Raw genomic sequence first — 10,620 nt, forward strand, 5'->3', positions numbered from 1 at the left:
GATTTCTGGTGGCTGTGCAACACGGGCTGGCTTGATGTTTTGCTGGATATGTGTGGAAGGGAAATCAACAGTTTCACTGATGCCAGATTGCTTTTTTTTTCCAAAGGAATAGACGAAGAGGAGAGAGAGAGAGAGAGAGAGAGATTCGAAGGGAAAAAAAGGAAAGAGTTTTTATATGGAGACATACGAAAGCAAATCGAGTTGGATGTGATGGACCTGTTGGGTTTGCGCACGTCTCTAACAATTTCTTCCACTGCTCTGAGTTTTTTAGTCCTTTCACTCGCATCTCTCTCCTGTCTCTGCTCTCCTTTTCCCCTTCAGTCTCATTCCTCCATTTGGTTCTCACTCATCCAACCGCAGGAGACACATCACGCACGCAGCAGCTTCCAGTTTCTCCTTTTTTTTCTGCCTTCGTTTCACTATATATATTCCTCCCTTTCTGTATACAGTCGTCTTGCCGTCTATTATATATATACCCTTCAAGCCGAAAGCCGCCAAAGACCATTAACATAATTGCGAGGGAAGCCGGGCTCGGTCATCAGGGAAACATCTAGTGATCTGCCTCAATCAGCTGCTTGTTTGCTCCCCTTTTTCTTCTTGGGCCCCCTCCTTCTCACTGTCTTGACCGCACGACTCTCGGGACTGCCGGAATCCACAGTATCTACTCAGTGGGACTTTTTTTTTTTACCCTTTTTTTTTGTTCTTATTCTTCTCCCAACACGCACAATCAAGATTAGTGCACGCATACACACACACACACACACACACACACACACACACACACACACACACACACACACACACACACACACAGACACACACACACACACGGGCTAGGCTTTAGTAGTATACACACGCTATACCATGTGATACGGTAGATTTTCTTTACACGAAGTCCCGCGTGAATCGTATTCCCTTCGATTGATTTGTGATGATGTCGAGGCTGTTCTTTCGTTTGCCCGGCATTCAACTGGCCAACCAACAGGAGACAAAAAAAAAAGGAGGGGCAAAAAGTTTCTAACCTATTGATGTTTAACGAGCAAGGGCGGGATGCTTCGACTGTTCGTTAGGCTGCAATTGTTTATTCGATTCACGTAAAAAAAAAAAAAAAAAAAAAAACTCTGAACAAGTCAAGTCAGCAACCCGCGACCGGTGGTTGTTTTGGCACCAGCCTTTTTTAGAACATTTTGTTTTCTTTTTCACGGAATCATGTGGACACGTTGGCTTTATTTTTTTTTATTCCTTCTTGCATCCCCTGTTTGATTTATTTTGTTTACTATTTACGCAGTAAGGAAGGTCTTGTACTCAAATGGTAAGATATGGAAAGGGGGAGGATGTTACGTGCGATGGAAGAAAGATAAGCTGGAACCATCACCAAATGAGTTGATTCAATCTGTAAAAGCCCCAACAAATCCCATGTTTGTTTTGAAAAAGATCACGTTCGACCTGTTTACATTTAGTTCAATAAAAAAAAAACAGGGAAATACACGTGTCATTTTTACACTTGTTTCTTGAATATACTTGGGCGTGTCCCATTCGTGAAATATGAACAAGTATCCTCTATCGATATTTATAAGAAAAAAAAGGGACATTGACGTGAGGTCCTCGCCTATCAATTGCTAAAATAGGGGAAAAAAGGAGATCCTGAGTCAGGAAGATACGAATCATGTGGACCGAAATTGTACCAAAAAAAAAAAATGGGAACTTGATGCATGTCACGCCAACCGCCTGTAGATCGACCAAATGTGAATCAAAGGGACTATCCTCCTTGCATCTTGATACGAAAAAAAAAGGGACGGGCATTTCTCCGGAGAATTTATAGAATAAAGTGCGCACGTCCATGGCATGTATATATCTATCTAGAAAGAGAGGGAGAGAGAAACGAGAGGCAATGTGAAATGTTAGATTGCTAGTATTATACGACTATAGTGCCATTGGGTTTGCTGCTTTTTCAACTGTGCCATTGCACATACAGAGAAATGTGAAGCAATATTTTTTCTCTCCCGTCCAGGCAATCCAAGCGTGTGCCTTGTATAAGTATAATCATATGCAACAGCATCTGGCTCTGAGTCCACACAGCAGCACTCTCCCTTATTTTTATTTTATTTCATTTTTTTTTTGTATACAGAGACACATAAGCAAGATATTGCTGCTGTGCTATGCCGCTATAAGTTATCTAGTGTATAGCGTCTTTTCGACCGCCATCCCATCATAAATCATTCAGCCTATTCCGCAAAAGGAACCGTTCACAGGTGTTTCAAATTTTGGAGCCAACCCATTTTTTGTGAAATGTGTTTTTTTTTTTTTACCGAATGAATTATCGGTTGGATTATTATTATTACCCTGTTTTCCATTTTATAGATTACCGATGGGCTGTGCGCTTTCGTGGGTTAGGGTCTCGGAAGTCAGTGGAGACGGGCCAAAACGAAAAGACGATACGGCAACGTCTTCGTAGAAAAATATAAGTCGTGCATTTTTTGTAGATTTCTTTTTCGGGAGAAATACGAACGTCGTAATTGTGTGATTCAGTAGAGCACTAAAGGGAAAAAAAACACATTATCTTTTGGGGGTGAGAATATAACGACAATGGGGGAGGCAGAGAAGTACGAGAAGAACACAAATGGAGTATGACATATAGGTCCATTTGCTTATATTATACGTACTATGTGATATGGCTATTTAGATATAGCATTAGCTTATACTAATAGAAGGGCTGCCTATATATATGTAGCACTTAGTTCTATTTCTAATAAACATCCAACACTCGTAATGCTGAGTGGATATGGTGAGTCGAACGGCTCCTAATGTATACCCCATCCAAAGCGATGGATGGTCGATCAAACCTGTTGGATCCATCCCATTTATTTTGAAGTGTGGACCTTGATGGAAAATAGAAAATGAATCGATCGATTTTGAAAAATTAAAACGAATCAAAAAGTTTCTGCAACAGTTCGATGCGATGATAGTCCCGCGTGGGTGGAGGGCGTTATGGGAACAATGTCACAAAAACTACGAGCTCTTTTCGCTTGTCTCTTTCTCTTAAAAAGTCCGCACATATAGTGGCAATGACTGCGGGCTAGCAAAACGAGTCGACATTTATACGGCCGTGCGCAGTTCTCTATGGCTGCAGAGGGGGTTCAAGTAGTTGAACAATCAAGTCGGCCAGCAAAACACATATCCATGAACGCCAAACGGATTTATACGCCGACCGAAGACGAAAAGAAAAAGAGGAGAACGAGGGTCTTATATGTAGAAGAAGAAGACAAAAAAAAAGGGTCCTTTTGTCTCTTTTTAGCTTCTTACGCATGTCCTTTCTTTTTATTTTTACTGACGTGCGCGGGTCCTTGGCAACTTGTATAAATGGCCGTTGCCCATTTGTCTCAGGGCACTGGAGAATCCCCAAGAGCCGACTTTCACGACTTTATCCGACGACCGTGTCTGCCCTTATATGCTATATACCCCCTTCTCTCCTACACTTTGTAAGCGGAGGCACAAAGACCAGATAGGCGGACCTACTATGCCCTTATGGAGCTATATAGCTCTGCTGTATATCTACAGCTTTTTAAGGTTTCCTCCCTACGCCCTCTTTTCGATTCTTTGTCTTTTTTCTCCCACTTTTTTTTTTTTTGTAAGGCTTGGACGGGCAGCCTTTAGATTAGTAGAATCGTATAGTGTCTATAAGGCTTGGCTGTAAACTTTGCCTGCACACACTGTACGCTCCAAAGGGAGAAGAATGGAAAGCTTCGAGTGATTGAGCATGGCAAGCGAAAAAAATAGAATAAAAATCCACAAAAAGAGGAAAGAGAGCAAAAAAAAAAAATTAAAGTGGAGAGTCTTCAGCTGTCAGACTAATTGTTCTAACTTGTTGGATGGCAATCCTTGTCGGTCGTTGTCAGACTAATAACGCAGCCTTCTTTTATTTTCAGGATTTAGTTACTCGTAAATGAGTTTTTTTTTCGTTCATTCAAGATGGTTGTGATGATTGTCAAGTCCAGAGTCAAGTGCTGCAAATAGTTTAAAACTATAACAGAAAAGAAGGTTCGTTTCTGTTTGTTGATGAAAAATAAGCCGAATGTCTTTGGTATCAAGAGACTTGTTTTGTCTGCACAGTTCAACAACGAGAGCGAAACGAAGAGAACTGTTGAACCTGTTGTTTGAAAAGGAAACTCGTTTTCTTTTTTATAGATGTATACCTACACCAGGAGGCATGACAAATGTCTAGACATTTACGTACGTTTCATAGAGTATTCTTAAAAAAGATTTTCTTGTTGTTACTGCCGAAAGGGGATACGAAGGCCGCCCACTCGACACCTTTCTTCTTCCAGGTCCATTACTCATTTTTTTCTACCTTCTCTTCTGTACCAGGAACGTTGGATATTTTAGGAAAAACTGTTTTCATTTTTTTCAACATGTATTGTGCACTCTTGCAGATTGCTTTCACTTGCCACTCTTTTTATTAAATCGTGCGCCATCATCATCAGTTGAATAGCAAAATCGTTTTTTGACAAAGAAAAAAATGTTATGTGAAGCTATGCCGAGTAAAAGAGTTAAACGTAGGAGCGTCGTACTCGCAGGAATGAGGATCGACTTTTAGCTTTTGTGTAGGATGTATAGATTTCTGGGCTATGTAAATACAACTGCAAATGCAGCCAGTTGTTTTCGGGTTGCGCAGGATTTTGCCTTTGATCCATCAGTTCCATGTTCTCTCTCTCTCTCTCTCTCTCTCTCTCTCTGTGTGTGTGTGTGTGTGTGTGTGTGACTTGGCTTGACGGACTGAAAAGGCATGTGTGTATGTGTGTGTCGATTCGCCTGATTTCCCAAACGTTCGAAGCTCTTGTCTCACCCATCTATCTTTTGATGTCTGACCCGATTTACCCCTGACTGCATCACGGCGTCATTGCATATACTCCTGTTCGCAGACAGTTGGGTTAGCAGCACACACACACAGACATACAAAAAAAAAAAATAGGAAGGATATGGAAAAGCAGCAACAGCAAAAATTTCTTCCCCGTCTGCCTCATTACCAGCAGTCCCGATTTTTGGAACGATTCCCAACAGAAGCGCAGCAATATCAGATCTTTTCTTCCTTCCTTTCTTCCCCATAGTACTTGTATACTTCTTTACGTCGATGTGTAACGATGGAGTGTTAAGGTGAAAAAAAAGGGCATTTTTTATTTCTCTTTCAAGTTTGAGATCTACCACTTATCAAATCGTTTCATCTATTTTTTTTTTGTTATTGATGATAGTCAATAGTAAACATCTGTTGATTTCTAGGATTTTTCTCATCTATCGGCCACCAACGGGTATTGATATTTGAGAATTGTGTTGTTGATATTAATTTTTTTTCGATTTTGACTGGAGGAACTAGGTCTGACGTAAAAGGCGACCTTTATTTTTTTTTGCTTCCCGACTAGATAACAATGAAAAAAAAAATGGGGAAGAAGAAGGAATGGCTCTACTTTTCCCTGTCAAAAGAACAAAAGAATGAAAAGAAAGTAGCCTCTTTTTTTTTTTTTCCCTCTCCGATAGGAGATGAGGAAACCAGATTCTCAGGTTGCCTATAATTTGCAGTTGTCATTAGGACGGATGCCATGTAATGTTCATGGGGATCGATCTGGCCTCTCCTTTGGCTCACTCTGCTGTGTGGGATCTCAGCCAACAATTCTCTCTATCCGTCTCTTGGTCTCGATCCCCCTGGTTCCAATCTTCCCCATCTTCTTCACTCGACTTTTCTTTTTCCTCCCTGTCTTTTTATTTTTTTTTTTTCTTATCTTTTCTTCCTTCTATGAAACTTACGGGTATTTTTCCTGCTGGCTGACTTCCTTCCCCCTTCCATTACCAACCCACGGGGCTTTAGCAGGAAACGCTTGGCTAAGGAAGAGTCTCGTTCCACTTGAAAATATCATCCTGTTGCGAATTTTGTGGCTGCTTTCCAAGATTTCTTTCTTTATGTATATATACTGTACATACAAGGTCGGAAATGTATGCACATTGCGCTCTTTGATCTATCATCAGGTGCATTCGTTCATGTCTTCTACCCTTTTTTTTCGTGTGTGTTGTCAACTTCGAGTTTCGTGACGAGACAAACGCAATCTTCAATCAAACGAATCTGGAGGGATACTTTGTATACATACCCCGTGAATGGAGGAGGTTCCATCAATTCCGAGACCAGTTTATTCGATATGTTTAATCTAGTTTATTCGTGTAAAGAGAAAGAGAAAGAAAACTATTTGTAAATACCAATTTACATTTAAATAGGAAAAAATGGAAAGATAGCTAAGAAATTGCAACACTGAAAATGGACCCCCACCCCGTAATATAGTTGCCCATCTAACAGTTTTAGACTCTATGTATTCGAGTTTAACAACATTGAAGCAGATGTTACATGCACATTGGATGGTTCACTTTCAACTCTTGCCAAATAGCCTACGAAAGTGCACTGTGTACGTTTATATTCTTTGATAGAAACAGACGCCCGGACTTAGTGTATTTGCAATGCGCATTGCGTCTTGTATTAGGCATTGATGTTACACGGGCTTTTGTCCGATACTACAAGTCGCACACACACAGACCAGAAGGGGAACGTCAAAGAATAGAGAAAGGAGAAGCCTGTTGGATCCTTGCGAATTCAACTGATGTCATTCATTTGATGAAGGCTAGACGGAGAGTTCCTTCTATTCATCGAATCAGTTGCTGTTCAATCGAGCGGCCTCCTTTTTTTTCGCTAGCGCGTCTGTGCAGGTTGTTGAGAATACGCGTTATCGACGAAGAGGCCTGAAAAGTCAAGCTAGACATAAAAAGAATACGTGATATATCTCTAACGAAATAAATCTTTTCTATGGAACACCATTTGACCCACTTTTTTTTTTTATAGACGACTTCTTTTCTCCGGTTTGCCATTCATTTGATGAATGTTATGGAAATCCTGCATCACCATTAAGTAGCAATCTACCTTCCATTAATTAAGGCTTGCTTGAGAATTATAGTTTAAGAACTATTCAAATTGAAAGGGGTTTCGCTAATAGCACTATACCTCCATTTTGGTTAAATAATCGCTTAATTGAAGGAAAACTACTATTTTATTCGTAATCAGCGTTTAATTTTGATTATAACAGGTGTGGTTTCATCAAAGTCCAAATCAAAATAAAATTCCAACATTTTTGATAAAAAGTCGGGCTTAAAACGTCGGGCTTAAAAAGTCGGGCTTAAAACGTCGGGCTTAAAAAGTCGGGCTTAAATTCGAGCATATTCGCTAAAACATAAATATAGCCAACTATGCACGATTCCGATGTAAAATCAATCGAGAATCCCAAAAATCGAATTTGTTTTACGATGGGACTTATAGTTTTTGAGTGATTTAAATTCAAAGTGGTTGCGCGTTTTATGCGCAAACCAGAGAACATTGCGTTATCTATAAAGTGGGTCAAAATTACGTTCTGTATTTTTCTTTCTCAATTGAAAAGAATGGAAGGCAAAAGGGAGAAAAAAAAAGAAACGCAACAGGGTGAAAAAGAATGAGGCCAGCGTGAATCCATAAGAAACTGGCAACGCTTGACTCCACATCCAATCGCAGTCACAACAACTGGCCTTTCCTCTCCCACTCTTATTTTTCACTATATAGTTATGTAGTTTGTTTCCATCGCGTTCTGACAGCAAGAAAAAAAAATCAGATTCATTCCTTTTTTTTTCTATTGGCCCGTCTGGCTTGTTATTACGTACGGTTCAACAGCAACATCGTATTTCAATGTCAACGACGGATGTGTCCATCTTGGATGTGCGCGCATATAACAACGCATCCGGCGGACCCTCCCGAGCCGGCCATTCTTTTATGCCTCTGTCTCCTCTCTCTTGTTGGCAATATAAGAAAAGGGCAAGAAAAAAAAACGAACTGCTGTTGCTGCTGGACTTGCCAACAGAGTTTTCTTCTGTGTACTGGTTGATGCGTGCTAACAAGAGATAGCAAAGCCCCGGGAGTCCAGCCAGTCCTTTTCATTTGTGTGTCTATATTTTATGACCCTTTACACGTAAGGATTCTATAGACATATATACGCACTAGCGCCATAAGGAAAGGGATAGATACTATATACATATAGAAACGGAAAGGCACAATTCAATGGTATGTAATAAAGCGGTGTGTGGGTTTTTTCCTTTTTTTTTTGCGACTTGAGCGGAATTCAAATTAAAATGCAAATCGAGTGACAGAAGAAAAAAAAAGGCTTAAGAATAAACATTATTTTCTGTTATTTCCCTTTTTTTTTGGGGGGGGGGTGAAACATTCATGAGATATGCGAATAATATGAAACTTGCTCGCTGTATAAATAACAGCCGGAAATTACGTTTCTCTTGCTGTCTTTCCCTTTTTTCGTTCGCCTCTTCCGAAATGCTCAAATCAACAAAAATGCAAACGAAAACAAAACAAATGTCTCGTTTCATATTTAAATTTTTTTTGCCATTTTTTTTTTCCTTTGAAGGAAAGATAGCGCACAGACGTGCAAAGCAGACACTTGTTCCATACGCCCCTTTCTTTCGATAAAATGAATGCAGAAATAAACGTTGTAAACATGACAGGCATTCGTTCGAAATGCATACCTACCGCCAATAAGGGAAATGGTTGGCGATTGGCGAAAAAAAAAAAAGAATAAATTTTCTTTAAAGTATCTGGAAATAACAATCGACCGGTTTGCGAGAGACTTGTGTTGCAGTCACAGTTGGCTCACGCAACTGTTTTTCTCTGTGTTTTTTTTTTTCTGGGCCGTTTTCTTGGTCCGTGGCCAGCAAGCGCATCACTTTCGATCAGGAGGTTTGGTCGCATCGGGAGGGAAAAAAAAAAGAAAGTCCTCCTCCCATATGAATGGCTGTTGCAATACACATCGTTGCCAGCCTCCTACTCCGCTTTCTGGCAACGAAAAGATATGGCGAAGAAGGCAAAAAAAAAAAAGCATTTTTTTTTTAGTCTTTCCATTCTTCTTCACCCATTCCAACATCAAAAAGAAAACCAAACGAAAGAAAGGCAAGTGCAATAATAATAATAAAAAAAAAGAAGAACGATAAATAGAGAGAGAGAGAGAGAGAAAAAAAAAATAGAGGGAGTAGAAAATACGGAATGAAATGACAGTCATGACTTGGGTTAGGCAACATGGACGATTTCTTTATGACTATGCGGCCAGCCCTGGATATATGAATTTTTTCCCCGTCTGGAGAGAATAGTCCACTTCCTTCCCTCCTTCAACTTCCCGCTTTTTTCCCCTTCTTCCTTCCGTCCTTTACCGAACGAAAAAAAAACACTCAAAGAGAAATAGAACTTGATTTGCATTGAATTTTCAAACGCAATGACGACGCACGTAAGTTGACTTTTCGCCTTCCTCTCTCCCTGCTGGACTGTTGCGATCTACGCGAGAGCCGTCGAAAAGAGTGTCTTCTTTTATCACCACACTCCCTCTGATGTATATAAAATATTTTAAGCCTGCGTGTGCTCCTTTTCTTTTGATTCGTCCACAACTTGGAATAAAAAGTGAATTTCCTTTTTCCTTGTGAAACGCACGAGTCTTTTGTAGACGAACGGTCACAATCCCGTGGGGAAGGGTCAACAGCCGTCCACGATGCATAGAGTCGAAAGAGAAAATCAGCATCTCTCTCTCTCTCTCTCTCTCTCCCTTCTTTGCTGTGGCAAGTCACCCAACTTTTTTTTCCTTTTGGTCAACTTCATTATTTATGCACTCTCCTTCGACGCGCTCATCTATTTCACTTCTAACCATCACGTCAGCAACAGAGGGCAATGTCCTCGCAAAACAACAAGCAAAGGAAGAGCAGTTAGACCCTAGACGCTAAACCTCTTTGGCAACAGTATATACGGATGAGATATGTTATCCATCTAAGGCATCTGTCTCTTTCGTGTGTGTTTCTTACATACCCCCACCAAGCCTACGTCGTGGGAGATCCTTCGCAACACGGGGGGGGGGGGGGAATGTAGATGGTGGCCGACATTAAACATCTCACAGTGAAGTGAGTCGCCATACAAAGACAATATTCATAAAACAGTACGGGACAAGAACGTCGGAGAGCCTTATTTTGAAAACTGGCAAAGAAAGGGATCTCGTGTTGTAAACATCGGATGGAAATCGCCTCTGATCGGCTGGCTATTCGATGAATGTGCTTCTCTACTCGTGTGTGTTGTTTGTTTTTTTTTCTCGCTCCCTTCTGTACCTCACCCGCAATATCAGATGGAATAACCCGCAAGGTTCTTTGAGATTGAAAGGTCTCTCATGCATGTACCTCATCGGGATTATGGCAGTGAGTCCGAGCTGTGCATAAAAGACCCTCATAGTAATAAAGCTCCCTATATCGTGTTAAAATGATTGATATACGACTGCACACGCGAAGAAAAGGAGATGAGTACATCCGCTTTAACTGCATATCGATGAATGTACTGTCAGCGGTTTCTTTGATAGCTTAATTACACAAACCCGTGTCTACCTTCAGAGCAGTATAGGATTTGGTAGTGACTATATGGAAAGACACAGCAAGGGACCGGAAGGTTTCAATTCACTTAGACTGGCTGTTTGTCGGTGCTTCGTTAAGGTCAGAACGAAATGTTGTGTGTATGTCGTCGAGGTGTTTCTT

The 10,620-nt window shown here is 40.6% G+C and overlaps 1 protein-coding gene across 1 annotated transcript in view; it reads left to right on the top strand.

The window, feature by feature from the left end:
• Positions 1-9,917, top strand: part of LOC130685445 (uncharacterized) — a 76,534-nt gene extending 66,617 nt beyond the window's left edge. The window contains exon 5 of the mRNA XM_059494358.1: positions 9,907-9,917. The gene's annotated coding sequence lies outside the window, so the exon portion shown is untranslated. The remainder of the gene's footprint in view (positions 1-9,906) is intronic.
• The last annotated feature ends 703 nt before the right edge of the window (positions 9,918-10,620 follow it).

This window comes from Daphnia carinata, chromosome 3 (genome assembly GCF_022539665.2).
Source record: "Daphnia carinata strain CSIRO-1 chromosome 3, CSIRO_AGI_Dcar_HiC_V3, whole genome shotgun sequence".
NCBI lineage: Eukaryota > Metazoa > Arthropoda > Branchiopoda > Diplostraca > Daphniidae > Daphnia > Daphnia carinata.